General features: G+C 48.4%; 1 pseudogene; it reads left to right on the plus strand.

Moving 5' to 3' along the window:
- The first annotated feature begins 255 nt into the window (after window positions 1–255).
- Window positions 256–7,282, plus strand: LOC102481846 (epidermal growth factor receptor kinase substrate 8-like; annotated as a pseudogene).
- Window positions 7,283–14,902: the final 7,620 nt, after the last annotated feature.

Genomic DNA, 14,902 nt, shown 5'->3' on the forward strand with positions numbered 1-14,902 from the left:
GAACTAGCTGCGGCAGGACCAGCAAGTGGCGTAGTGGTTAAAGGCGCTGGATTCCCACATGGCCGACCGTGGTTGGAGTCCCAGATGGGGGAGGGGGGGAGCTTGCTTGCTTTCTTGCTTTCTCTTTCTCGCTCTCTCTTACTAAGTTAAAACATAATAACAAATGGAATTAAATAAATGATCCCTTTTAAAAGACAAAAAAAAAACCCACAAAACAACAACAACAACAGAAGAAAACTAGCGGTAGCTTGCTTCATGCCGTGTGGGTGGCCTGCGTGGAAGTACGCAGACAAGCGGTCCTGCCCAGACCCAGGCAGCGCAGGAGCGGTGGGCGAGACTCAGATCCCGGGTTCTGCCCTGGCAGGACTTCATGAGTTTGAACATCGTCTCTGCCCACTCCAGACCTATCCTGTGAATTGTGGGGGAGGCGAGGCCGGGGGAAGACTTCCGTTTCCAGGAACTCAGTCTCTTTATGGCATCCAAGCGGTGAGACCCTGCTACCTGTGGACAGGAGAGAAAAACGAAACAAAACACAACACCTGAAATGCCTCCCTTCCATCTTCTGTGCGGTATGTCCTCCGTAGACTTGGTGACCCCAGCTCGCATGGTCGTCATTCCTTGGCTCCCAAAGTCTTGGCAGTGAGTGAGGCTCAGCTATTCCCAGTGAACGGTATTACAATTTCGGGACCAGGCTCTTGCCTCTGACGGTGTAGACAAGGTTGCCCACTGCGTGATCCTAATGATTGTAATAGCGGGAAGCACGAAGACGCGGGGTACAAGTCCTCGGAGCAGGGACCGGTTCAGAAAAGGGTCCAGAAAGCATAGTGAATGGCCGAAGGCTGTGCTTGTGCGCGGGACCAAGTCCGGACAGCCGCGCCGCACCCGCCTCCCGGGCCCACGGGCTTCTAGGCCTGAGCGCAGAGCAAGATCAGGTAGTAGAGGCAGAAGGCAGGCAGGTGCGATCCAGAACGTTCCAGGAGAGCCAAACCTGCAGCGAACGCCGAGGGCCGAGTTTGCGCTGCCCTGCTGTCGGCGCCCGGCCCTGTCAGCGCTCTAGGACGACGTTGGCCCAGATGGAGACGGCGCTCGTCAGGCAGCGCCCCCAACAGCAGGTGGCGCTCTGGAGGCCCGGGAGCGCGCCGGCACCTTGATCACCTTCCGGCTGTGGGAGAGGCCGTGGCGCGCGGAGGGACAGCGGCACTGCACGGTGGGCTGTGAGCCGCGCGCGGTGGGCTGTGAGCCGCGCGCGGTGGGCTGGGCGCCCATTGCCCTTGCCCAGCTGCTCCTGGCCAGTCCTGGAAGGGTGCAGCCAGAGGACAGACTCCACGGTCACTCCCCCACTAGATGCTATAAAATGAAAACGCGGAGCCAGTTGTTCAAAAATTAAGAGTTTCAGGACCAGCAGATGGTGTAAATGTTACGTCACTGGACTCCCTCGTAGTTGATAAAGGTTTGAGTCTCGAACCAGCAGCTGAAACTGAGGCTGGGCGTCCGTGTGCCCATGCGCAAGATCCCGAGAGGAGAATGGAGGAGAAGGGATGGCGGAGGGACCATTTCCCCCCACCTCCCCTGAGTGATTTCTCGCTTTCTGTCTCTGTGTCTCTTTCTGTCATTCCTGCGAGCACATGTACCCTACAGCAAAAATCTCTCTTTAAAAAAAAGTGTATGTATATATATGTGTATATATATATATATGTATACATATATATACACATACACATACATATACATATATGTGTCCATATGGTTGACCCTAGTTCAAGTCCTAAACCTAGCAGCTTGCTTTCTCGCTTTTCCTTTCTCTCTATGTATCTCTTTGGTCAAATTAAAATAATAATAATAACAATAAATGGAGTTAAATAAGTAAATAGATCATTCTTTTTAAAAATTAAATATATAAAAAAATAATTCCAAGACAATAACAGCAGAACGTTAAACCGAGTGTAGACACCTTCTAAGAGCAGTGTCTCCTTCCACACCCATGAAGCCGGCCTGCCCCTACTTGTCCCATAGTCTTCATTGAACTTCACACTTCGGGGGATCTTGGGATTACTTACTATGGAAGAGCAGCACACCTCGCCCCACCTTCTCCAGTTGCCATAGTCAGGAAGGAAGCCGGGTCAGTGGGTCTAATCACTCCACTGTGCCCACCTGTAGCCCTTCTATGACATGAGGGCAGAGCTATCTGTGCTGCCTTCCTAAACCTCAGCTTCTCTCTGCGGCTCTAATATCTCCACCACCGCCGAGCGCACAGGGGAGCCAGGGGCCACACCTGGAGAAGGAAGTGGCTAACGCTGTATTTTTTTTAACTTGCAGCCACATTCTCATCTGAAGCTTCTCTGCTTCTCCCCTGATATCTAAGAGAGAGTGGTTCAAATCCAAGGTTGTTGGAGGTAATAGTGTCTGGGAAGTCTCCTGTAGTGGACGGGATTTTGAGGTAGATCTAAAGCACTGTTTTTGACTCTCTGAACGCTATTTCATTGCTGTTAGGGGACGCCCTTCCTGCAACTGGGAAAGAAACACTAAGGCAGGGTAAACATACAGTTAGATAGGGAGAACTTCCAAACTAAAAGCCCTAAACAAATGGAAGAGCAGGGACAATTGAAACAGCAGAGGGCGCCACTGTTATGCAAACACTGTCCAGGAGGAGGCACCCACAAGCACACCCTTCCGACGCTTCAAATCTGGTCTGTACATCAACACTCCCTCTCACACACGTATCCCCTACCTTACAGACACATCAGAGGTCAAAGAGTTAGGACTGCCTCCAAGGGAGTCTGGCAAACCTTTTACCTTAACTCCTGCAATGCCTCCAACTATTTTCATGAACTTAGGTAGCTCTGCTCAATGAGGAGCTGGGAAGAGGAACCGGACTTCTAGTTTCCTCACCCACGCTGTGGTCCTATCCCTCCACTGGGAAGATGTTCACCGCAGTGTTATTTATAATGGAAAGTAAGCTGATGACACACTTGGGTATATTGTGGGGCCACAAAATGACAGTGGTGAAAGCTAAGCGGTAACATGGGCTCATGTTTGCACTGACATGTAAAGGTTAAAAACAGCTGGGCTGGCAGGTGGCATGGTGGTTAGGGGCGCTGGACTCCCACGTAGCCAACTGTGGTTCGAGTCCCAGATCTGGTAGTTTGCTTTCTCACTTTCCCTCTCTTTCTCTCTCTCTCACTCTGTCCCTCTCTGGTCAAATTAAAAATAAATGAGTGAATAAAGTTAAATAAAATAATTCTTAAACAAACAGAAAATGGCTAGGGAGCAGTAAATGGACTCATGTTTGCATGGACATGTAAAGGTTAAGAGGCAGGACACTCAGTTGTTCACTATGTCAATAGTGTCTTTCCATAAAGACAAAACTTCAAAAAGAACACGGAAAAATCAAACAGGATTAAGGGTGGATTCATTTTTTCTTTCTTAAAAATATGTAAAATTGGGGGCCAGCAGATGACATGGTGGTTAAGGGCACTAGAGTCTCACAAGTTTGACTGCAGTTCAGATCCCAGATCTGGCAGCTTGCTTTCTCATTTTCCATCTCTCTTTATCTTTATCTTTTTCTCTCTTCCTCTCTGTCCCTTTCTGATCAAAGTTTAAAAATGATAATAAAATAAGTAAATAAATAAAGTTAAATTTTTAAAATTATGTAAAATAGGGGACATGGTGGTTAAGGCACTGGACTCCCACATGGCCAATTACAGTTTGAGTATTCCAGACCTGGCAGCCTAACACCCATGCTGAGTATGGCGCGTGACCCGGTGTGGCCACAGGCAGGCGCGCAGTTCCAGACTTCGCAGGCAATGGCGGGTGAGCACACCTGAAGATAGCCTTCATTGGACTGAATGGAAACATAAGAATTGGAACTTGTTTTCATTTTTGAGAACATAGAAGGGAAAGTCACAATGAACGATCATATTTCTCTCTCTCTCTTTTTTTTTTTTGGAGAGGTTTTTGCTAACAGGGCTCATGTGTTCACAAGAAAGAGAGAGACAAAGAGACAGAAAGCGAGAAATCACCCCGCAGGGGGATGGCCATGCCAGAATCCCTTCTCCATTCTCCTCTTGGGATCTTGGGCATGCACACACACATGCCTTGTGTGAGTTTAAGCCACCGGGTCTGGAACTCGAATCATTGTCGACTATATGAGAGTCCAGCGACATAGCCATTACGCCAACTGCTGGTCCCAAACAGCCATATTTCTGATCATCTCAGTGGTTATGGAATGTGCCTATCTCAAATGAATGGCTACAGATCATCACCTACCTTTTCACGAATGGACAGAGACCACAGTTCAAAAACAAGTGCCCAGGCCCTTTATGAACAAAGGAAGACTCACGCACAGGACGGTGTCAGCAGTGCGTCAGACATCTCAGTGCCGCACTGAACCCTTGACTCCCTCTGTTCTGGGTCAGAAAGACGCTATGATACCTGCTGATGACGGGACAAGGAGGCTGAAATTGCTTGATGCCAAGGGCAAAGTGTGGACTCAGGATATGATTCTTGGGGCTGACAGGTGGCATTGTGTTAAGGGCGTTGGATTCCCACATGGCCAACCACAGTTCGAGTCCTGGACTTGGTGAATTGCTTTCTCACTTTCTCTCTCTCTCTGCCACCCTCCGGTCAAATTAAAATAAATAAATAAATAAATATAAAGTAATTCTTTTCAAAAATATATGATTCCTCAGGTGGATAACAGAGCTGTGAACCTGATTGATTTAGAATCGAAGAATGAACTGGAGACTTTTCCTCTGAACACAGCTGTGACGCATTCGTGCAACTCTGATTCCATTCTTGCCCTGGTGTGCAAAGAAGCAACCCAGAACAAGCCAGATCCTCAACTTTTCCAATGTGATGAGATTAAGGCAAATCTAATTAGTGAAGATATTGAAAGTGCCATCGGTGATAGCAAACGGGGGACACAAGAGGCAGCCTGCAGACCCTGAATAGCGCCTCTACCCAGAGCCCTGGCGCCCGTGCCACTGGGACTGTTACTCAGTGAGCATCAGAAGTCGGGTGGCAGCCTGGTCTGCGTGGGCAGCTGACCAAGGAGATTTTGAGAAACCAAGGCAGTACCATGAGCAGGAAGAGATACCCAAAGTGATGGCAGCCCGAATTGACAGAGATGTGCAAATCTTTTTTTTTTTTTTTTTTTTTTTTTTTGGGTGTTTGTTGTGCTCGCCGGAAAGACAGAGAGAGACAGAGAGACAGAAAGCAAGACATCACCCCCCGGGGGGGATGGCCATACTGCAATCCCTTCTCCATTCTCCTCTCGGGATCTTGGACATGCACGCACATGTGCCCGGTTTGAGTTTAAGCTACCGGGTCTGGGACTCAAACTGCGGTCGACTACATGGGAGTTCAGTGACATAGCCATTATGCTAACTACTGGTCCCAACATTGAATATTTTGATTACAAAACTCCAAATGTAGCTGAAGCATTTTCTGAGCTTTCTAAAAGAAAGAAAACTAAGAAAAGTCAAAAGGAAGGACCAGGAGAGGGTGTTTTAACACTGTGGGCAAAACCCCCACCTCCCAATGAATTTATTGACTGTTTCTAAAATTTTAAGCATGGATTTAACCTTCTGGCTAAATGAAAGTCTCACATCCAGAATCCCAGTGCTGCAGATTTGGTTCATTTTCTACTTACTCCAGTAAAAATGTTGGTGCAGGTGACAGGAGGCCTGAACTAGCCAGTTAGGTACTCAGCCCCCTGTTGACCAAGGATACAATTGATTTCTTAAATTATACTGTCAGTCCTGAGGAATGGCAGCTGTGAATGTCATTGGGCGAAACTTGGATGAAAGCCAGAGCGGAGGGGCCAAAATAACAGCTCATTCCACCATATGTCCCACAGTTCCGCAATGGTTGGGAGCCCCCAGTGCTGAACTTCATAGGCGTGCCAATGGGACAAGATCTTTTTTTTTTTTGGAGAGGTTTTTGCTATAGGGCACGTGCGCTTGTCAGAAAGACAGAGAGAGACAGAGATATAGAAAGCGAGAAATCACCCCTTAGGGGGGATGGCCATGCCGCAATCCCTTCTCCTCCATTCCCCTATCCATTCTCCTCTTGGGATCTTGGGCACGCACGCACAGAGGGACAGCATGAGTTTAAGCCACCGGGTCTGGGACTTGAACCACGGTCAGCTACATGGGAGTTCAGCAACATAGCCATTACGCTAACTGCTGGTCCCAGGACAGGATCTTTATCAACTGGCTGAGTCTGTGGAAATGTAACAGAGCATGAGCGCAAAAGATTATCCACAGAGCACCCCAGTGTATCCGAGTACCCTCCAGCTCATGGCTGCACATTCAGCACCTACACAAAGGGCCCTCTCTAGACCAGGGGAGGCTGCTGCTGCTTTTAAGCCAACTCCTAATTGCCATGTGGATAGAAATTATGACCCAGTCAAAACACGGCCCAAGAAATACGCCACATCCAAGTTTGACTTTATGGCGAGGAATAGCAGCGAGCTGTCAGTTCTAAAGGATGATGTTCTAGAGGTACTTGATGAGAGGAAGCAATGGTGGAAAGTTCAAAATGCAAGTGGAGACTCTGATTTGTGCCAAATAACATTTTGGATATCGTGAGACCTCCAGAATCTGGGTTAGGATGTGCTGATCCACAGTACACAAGTACCTTACAGAAACAAAGGATGGAGTATGGCCCATGACCAGTTGCTACTCCCCCTACTCCATCACCACCTCCAACCCCGGCTCCTGTCCCTGTCCCACTCCTACTTCTGCTCCAGCACCTGATCCTTTGTCAAAGGTCCCAGCAAATGTGACCGTCAGAACAGCAGCTCCAGCGACAGTGCTGGCAGTTTTGTGCGGGATAGCCAGAGACACAAGCCACTTCCAGTAGACCCAAGGAAATCTCAGATGGAGGAAGTGCAGGACGAGCTCATCCTCAGACTGACCACTGGCCAGAGTGTTGCTCAGAGGTTCCATGTGCCATGGCAGAATGTGCCGTTGTCAATATCACTTACGACGCCACCGGACGTGAAGGCACGGTTACAGTTGAAGGGATTCACCCTGTGACTGTCAACAGCCTTGGAGTATTAAATGGTGCACCACCCTTCTCTCTCAATAAAGATGAACTGAGGACAGTCTGCCCTGAAGGGGTCAAAGTCTTAGCCAAATCACCGTACAAAGAGCTGCACTAGAGGATAACAATGGCAGCTCCGAGTTGCAAGAAATTATGTGAAGACAGACAGAAAAAAATCAGTGCTGCTGCTAGCCATTCAGGAGTGGAATCTTCTGATGAAGGGAGCAGTCACTAACTTGTTTATTTGTTTGTGTTAAACCCCATTTTTCTCTTTTTTAAAGAATTATTTAATTTTATTTATTCATTCATTTATTTTAATTTGACCATAGAGACACACATAGAGAAAGTGAGAAAGCAAGCCACCAGGTCCAGGACTCAGAACCACAGTCGGCCATGTGGGAGTGTCCAGCGCCTTAACCACCACGCCACCTGCTGGCCCCCTAAACTCCATTATTCTTGGCATTATTCCAACACGCTTTGTTTTAAGAAGCCTTGAAGGGAGTGTCAGATTTGTCTTTCTGGTATACTTAATTTATCGCCATTTAAAAAAAAATGCAAACCTGAGTAAGCAGAGGATTTGTTTGTGGGTCCATTATTTTTATTAAAACTGAAACGTTTTAAATGGAAATTTATGACCTTGGAAAAATTTTTTTTTCTACTTTACCAAGGTGATGTTTTCTTTGTTAAATTAATTATTTCATTCTTATTTCAGTATGTAAGCAGGGATTTTCTGACAGTGGTGAATTTATTCACTGCAGCAAAGCAAAAATATTGTTCATGAAACCTAGACAATTTCAATTTTGCCCATGAATGTGGTGACTGTCCTTCAGGGTGGAGCTCACTTTAGGCTAGTCTCTGCTAACATAGGTGCCTTCTCTGACACTCAATGATATGATATTTAGAATTATTTGAAGTGCTTAATGCCAACAGTTTAGAAACATTACAACATTTGAATGAACTGTACGGTCCAGCCAGGCTTTGGTCACGCACATACAAACCTATCGCACACTCCCAGCACATTGGATTTGTCGTGGCTCTGTTCATCACAATTCGTTGCAGAGCTTGTATTTTGATTTTGTTTCTATTCTACTTATTACTGATCCTGTGTTCTTAAATATGAGAAAGCACAAGTGGGAAAGTGGTCATTAAACATTCAGAATCTATCACAGGGAGTAGCATACATTGGTATGTTGCTTAAAGAAGGCCCCAGTTCTGAATATTGGTATAAGTAGTTAAAAGGAAATTGGGGCCATTTTATGTGTTTATCTGTGTTAAGGATTTCTGATAATAAGAAGAACTTAATTTCCACATATTTTATTCTTGTGAAAGATTCTAGGTAGAGAAAAGAAAAATACCTAACCTTCAACAAATTATTTTTGGAAACACGATTTTTGTCATTAAATGTTATATTATGTCACATATACAAAACAGATATTATGTAAGAATGTTGTGTATTTTAACATAAATCCATTTAGAGAGATCATCTAGACTCATTAATTTTCAGAGGGACCAGCAGTTGGCATAATGGCTATGTCACTGGACTCCCATGTAGTTGACCACGGTTTGAGTCCCAGACCTGGTGGCTTAAACTCACACCGGGCACATGTGCGTGCGTGCCCAAGATCCCGAGAGGAGAATGGAGGAGAAGGGATTGTGGCGTGGTCCCTCCCCCTGGGGGGGGTGATTTCTCACTTTCTGTCTCTGTCTCTCTCTGTCTTTCTGGTGAACGCACGTACTCTATAGCAAAAACCTCTCCAAAAAAAAAAAAAAACCTAAAAATTTTCATAGTGCCTTTTCCACACGAGTCAGCTGGAAGGTCTGCGATAAACAGTTGTTTGCTATATGTTTTTAAAACATTATGCTGGATACATGTGCGTGCATGCCCAAAATCCTGAGAGAGAATGGAAGAGAGGAGATGTGGCCTGCCCATTCTCACTGGGAGATTTTTCCCTTTCCCTCTCTCTGTCCCTGTCTCTCTCAGGCATGTGCATGCACCCTAGGGCGAAAACCTAAAAAGAAGAAGAAAGGTGAAATTGTGGGCCAGCCAGTGGTGGTGTGGTTATGACAGCTGGATCCCACACAGCCAACTGAATGGTCCAGGTTCGAGTCCCGAACCTGGTGACTTATAAAACATGCCAGGCATGTGTGTACAAAATCCTGAAAGGAAAGTAGAAGAGAGGGGATTATGGCATTGCCATTTCCGCTAGAAAGAGGGTGCTTCCTAGCTTCCCTCTTTTTCTCGCTCTTGGTCTATCTGAGGTCCCTCTGGAAAATTTTAAGTGTGTGTGTGTGTGTGTGTGTGTGTGTGTGTGTGTGTGAAATTGTAAAATAGTTGCCTCTGAGAGATAAGATTATTAGTGACACACATCCTGAAGGAGCTGAAGAGAGACTCTCCCCTCTCTGGCAAGGATGTCTGTGTGACTCTTCCTTTTTTTTCCCTCCTGATTCTCCCTCATCTCCCTCTTAAGGGGTCCCTCCCCCACAAAGTTAGAACACAGATGAATACTGTTGGAAGGTTCAGAGAAGCGTTAATCCCAGCCTCCCGCTGGTGGGAGCGTGGGCTCCTGTGGCTGAGACTCTGGGAGAAGCCAACCACAGGAGAATATTCTCAAGCTTTCTGCAGAGCAGGAAGAGAACATGTCATCTCCATTGCTGGACTGTTCCACGCGTCCTACTAAATAGTATTGCTCTTTCAGAGTGTTCATGGTCAGAAGTTTCTGCCAGCTTCTCTACAAGCAGGCCCCTTTCCTGCCCCAGAGACAGCTTCTAGCTCTCTCTCCTGGCCTCCTCTCTCTATTCCCTTAGGAGTCTTTCCAAAGTCCAGAGAAATACGGAGGCATAAAGAGAAAGGAAGAGGCACTACGGCCTCGCAGGTGCTGGGAGGAGAGGAGTTGGTCTTTGTTGGAGTAATGGCAGAGATCCAGCTGGGGAGTGGTGGAACCCAGGCTACTGATTAAATCTTGCTCTGGGTGTAGATTTAATCTCAACACCCAGGGACTGCAAACCTTTCCCTGAATCATCTGCTAATCAGTAGAGACTCTGAAGGTGAAGGAAGCAAGAGCAGATAAAAAGCTAGGGCTCCAAATGGGAGGAAGGGGGGGGGATGAAGTGAGATAGTGTGAAAAGAATACTGGAAGGGGGACAGTAGATCAGGGTTCAAATCTCACCTCTGCTCTTCTTACTGGACAACTTGGGTAATTACTGCTATTTATTTATTTATTTATTTGGAGAGGTTTTGGCTATAGGGTGCATGCGCTCGCCAGAGACAGACAGAGAGAGACAGACAGAAAGCGAGAAATCACCCACCCAGGGGGATGGCCACACCACAGTCCCTTCTCCATTCTCCTCTCGGGATCTTGGGCACGCACTCATATGCACCCAGTGTGAGTTTAAGCCACCGGGTCCAGGACTCAAACTGCGGTCGACTACATGGGAGTCCAGTGACATAGGCATTACGCTAACTGCTGGTCCCATTACTGCCATTTATGAGCCTTGGCTTCCTCTTCTGTAGCTAAAAGAAATAACTAAGGGGAGAGGGACAGGTTTAGAGGAAAGAGATTTAACAGACACAGAATGTAAGATTCTTTGTTAAAAATGATGTATATGGTGGGACCAGCAGTTAGTGTAATGGCTATGTCACTGGACTCCCATATAGCCGACCGCGATTCGAGTTCCAGACCTGGTGGCTTAAACTCACGCCGGGCACGTGTGTGTACATGCCCAAGATCCCGAGAGGAGAATGGAGGAGAAGGAATTGCGGCATGGCCATCCCCCCTGGGGGGTGATTTCTCGCTTTCTGTCTCTCTGTCTCTCTCTGCCTTTCTGGAGAGCACAAGCGCCTTATAGCAAAAACCTCTCCAAAAAAAAGTGGGGGAAAAAAAAAAAGAAGTAACTAAGAATCCCTATCCCCCTTTAGAGTTGAGGATGTTTCCTGTCCTATCAAATCAGGATCTTGGAACCCACCCCACACCGAAGAAAAGATCAGTTCAAACTTCTAATCTCAACAAACAAGCCCTGTTTACTTTTTTCCCCTGCAGAGGGCACAGGCCCTTGCCAGAGAAAGAGAGAAGGAGACAGAGGAGAAAGCACCCTGGACAGCATGGTCACACTGCAGTCCATTCTCCTCCATTTCTCCATCCTGTTGGAATTGGAGGAAAACACACCCTGTGTTTTTGAAGCCACCAGGGCTGGGACTCCAACCACATGCTCAGCCATGTGGGTCCAGCTCCTTTAAGGACTGGGCCATGAGGCCAGCCCTATTTTGTTTTCCAAGTGTATTAATTCCATTAATGAGTGAGTGAGAGGAGAGAAGAGAGGGCAACAGAGTCCTGATGCCACAATCCCCTCTAGCCTCAGCTAGCCCCAGGTCACGGGCATGCAGGCCAGGCACTGTCAGGGAGGTCTCTGGACTCGAACTAGGAACCTTCCATGTGGGTTTGCCTCCCAGACGACTGTGTTTTATAGCTGCACCTCCATCTGGCTCCAAGTTCTGTCTGAATGGCCACAAATGTCTCTATAGGCTCATCTTTCAATAAGCTCACCCCTCACCTGATGCTCCCGTGCACCCCACTTCATGCATTTTCTCCTGTTTTCAGTGTCTAGACTTCTCTCCCCTAACGTTTTTTCTCTTTTTTTCTTTTCTTTCTTTCTTTCTTTTCTTTTCTTCTCTTTTCTTTTCTTTTTTTCTTTTTTTGTCTGAAGATTTCACCTTTGTCCTGGAAGATATTCAACTCTAGGTTGCTTATTGTGTCCTCTTAGTGCTTTGGGACATTGCCCTGTTGTCTTCTGGTGGCAGTTAAGAAGTCAGCTATCTAATAGTTGTTCCTTTGTAGGCACCATATCGCATATCTGTCCTCTCTTTGGTTTTTGGTGTTCTGCTATTTCACGATGTTGTGTCTAGTTATGGATTCCCCTCCATATACCTCTTCCTCCCTGGTTTATTTGTTTGTTAATATCTACTTGCCTTTTAAGACTTAGCTCAGCGGCTGACTCCACGGTGTAGCAGTGACAGTGACGTGCTGTGCAGAGGAAGCAGGATACCACATGACTGACTGGGGTTTGAGCTCCAGTCCCAGCGCATGTGTGCATGTGTATGTTGCCCTATAGCCTGTTCTAATTTTCTGCCTTCTACTCAGTCTGCCCCCCACCCCGCCCTAGACATAATAAAGCTTGGCAGTTTTCTGTTTAGAGTTATGCATTTGACCTTCCACTGAGTTATGGACACCAAGAGCACAGAGTCTCAGCTCCCTTCTGCCTCTGCCCTGTACCTATTACAGCCTAGGAAGGATATGAATCCGAATCTTCTTTTTTTCTTTAAAGAATTATTTTTAAAATTTAACTTTATTTATGTATTCATTCATTTCTGTTTGATCAGAGAGGGAGATAGAGAGAAAGAGAAAGACAGAGAGAGAGAGAAAGTGAAAGACAAAGCTGCCTGGTCTGGGACTTGAACGACGGTCAACCATGTGGGAGTCCAGCACCCTTAACCATCATGCCACCTGCTGGTCCCCTGAATCCAACCTCCTTGGGTTGCAGAGCAACTGGGCAGAGCCAGAAGTGACCATAGGGATGTCTGACCTCAAAGTCCTTTAGTTTGAGCACTGCCTCCCTTTTGTTCCAGAAAAGGCTACACAAGTGAAAAATCCCCAGAGGACAAGGATTGTGATTCATCTTTGCATCCGCCATAGGCCAGTGGCTACACCCAAGCACCATGAAGCCAGTTGTGAAAGTCTGGGCTGGGCAGGCTCTGGCTCAGGCTCCCAATCGCTGTTTATTGGCAGAAGTCAGCAGTGCAGGGATTATCGTCCCCACTTTATAGATGAGGAAGTTGCCATCAGAGAGGAATAGGAACGTTGCCCAAGGTCGTCCCTGAGTCAGAGGACAGCAGACTTGAACTCGGGATACCAGGGGACCTGTATTGAATAAGAGGAAGGAGGCTGCCAGGCCAGGTTTTCCCACTTGAGCCAACTGGGCTGGCCGCTTTATGGGCCCTGTAAGTCACTGGGACACATTGGCACCCAACCCTGTTCTAATGACCCTAAATCAGGCTGTACTCCTGTGAGGAAGCTGGGCCCCACAGAGCCTAAATAGGGACAAGTGACTGGTTTATGGCAGGGCCAGGACCGAGGTCAGGGCTAAAGATAGGCTAAGAATGTTAAGAACAGGAGTGGGGAAGGCCTTCCACTCTGCGTGACCTGGAGTCAGAGACGGCACACAGAGCCACCACCACCACCCAACTTTGCCCCTTCGTGGTGCCCAACACTCAGGTGCATCTGTGAGGAAGTGCCGTCAGCTCCCACCCTCTGCCTGCAAATCTCCAAGGGATGTGCCACCAGGCCTGATTCTCCGCCCTTATCTTTCTAGCTCCGCAAACACCTAGGGCCCTTCCACATTCCTGGGGGGGGGGCGCTCATGGAATGAACTTTGAAGTCGGTCCAAAAGTCACTGATCAATAGTCCCTAACCCCTCCAGAAGCTTTCAAGTCTTTCCCAAACTCTTCCGGACTGGCCAGTGGCCACAGGGACCCCTGGGAGTGGTCTTAATTCCTGATAATAGGCTTCCTCCTCCTCCACCGCTAGGTCCTAAAAGAGACATTTTTACAGCTCCAGGAACAAAAATCCACTCCCCAGAAAGGGCTCAGGCCTGTGGAATTCCTCTCCCGACTGCCATGGCCCCAGGTTGTTAATGAAATTGAAGGCAGTGTAGACAATAGGCCTCTAAGCCTGCTGTGGACACCCCCTCCTCTCCCTCCTGCTTCTCTGCAGGATCAAAGCTGCCCTATGAGGCTTTGTGATCTGAGCCAGGAGGGGTGAGCCCACCACAGTCTAACCAAGGAGGAAGCCCCTTTGCCAGGATTATTCTGGAGGAGGCAATCCCTGCTCTGAGGTCCCTAAGCCAGGTTCAAAGGCTGGTGGGTGGGTGGGGGGGGTTGAAAGGTTGGCAGTGGAGAAGTGGCTGGAACCGAAAAAGCGGGGGGAAGGGATCGGGGCCACTGGGGTCCCTGTCCCCCAGTTTGAGCTTCACAGAAACCCTCACCCCTTGTGGACACACATGACCTGCAGTAGTAGGGGACTTCAACCAAGAGAGGGAAAAGGCCTCTCCTGTGGATTAGGGGCAGCCACCGTTCCCAAATGTTGAGCCTTCCTCCCTCAGCGACCTTTCCCGTCCTGTCCCTGAACTCCTCTAGCGGTGCTGGAGGAAGAACTAGGGATCCATTCAGACTGGTCTCTTCCCATCTCCCGGGTCTGGGGGATGGCGGGCTCCAGCTCCTTCCCTCCCACCCGACCCCATGACCCCATCCTCTCACTGAGCCCCTTTGCGACCCTTTCTCAGTTCTTCCCCTCACGCCCCAGCCTTCCAGCCTCAGCTCTGGTTGTCACACGCACACCCCCAGCAGCAGTTTGGGGACAAGCTCGGTCTGTGTTGGAGGAAGGGTCTTTGGTCTGCAGAAGCTCCGGACTAACGGAAAACGAGATGAGACCCTGCGATCAGTGACCGCTGCCTCAGGGAGACAGGAGAGCTCTCCTCTGGGGCCACCCGTTCAACACACAGCGGCGCCTCTTCTCTCGGAGGCCATCTCCAGCCACCCGCTACCCACGGCCAGTCCAAGGCCCATTCCGAGATTACCGCGGGAGGCTGGCGCTAAAAAGGTCGAAGTCAGAAATCCGGGCACTCACTCCTGGGGGAGGCGAATCCCTTGTGATGTCCTTTCCCTGCTCCCGAACCCGGGCCGAGAGAGGATGAGGTGGGGGGCCAGGGAGGGTGCCGCTTCTGAGCAGAGAGAGCCCTGGGTGGGCGAGCGGGGCTCGCTCCGCGGGAACAGGTGGCTGCGCAGGGAAGGGGGTCTAGGGAAGAG

The sequence above is a fragment of the Tupaia chinensis genome, unplaced genomic scaffold, assembly GCF_000334495.1.
Source record: "Tupaia chinensis unplaced genomic scaffold, TupChi_1.0 Scaffold000407_4, whole genome shotgun sequence".
Lineage (NCBI taxonomy): Eukaryota > Metazoa > Chordata > Mammalia > Scandentia > Tupaiidae > Tupaia > Tupaia belangeri.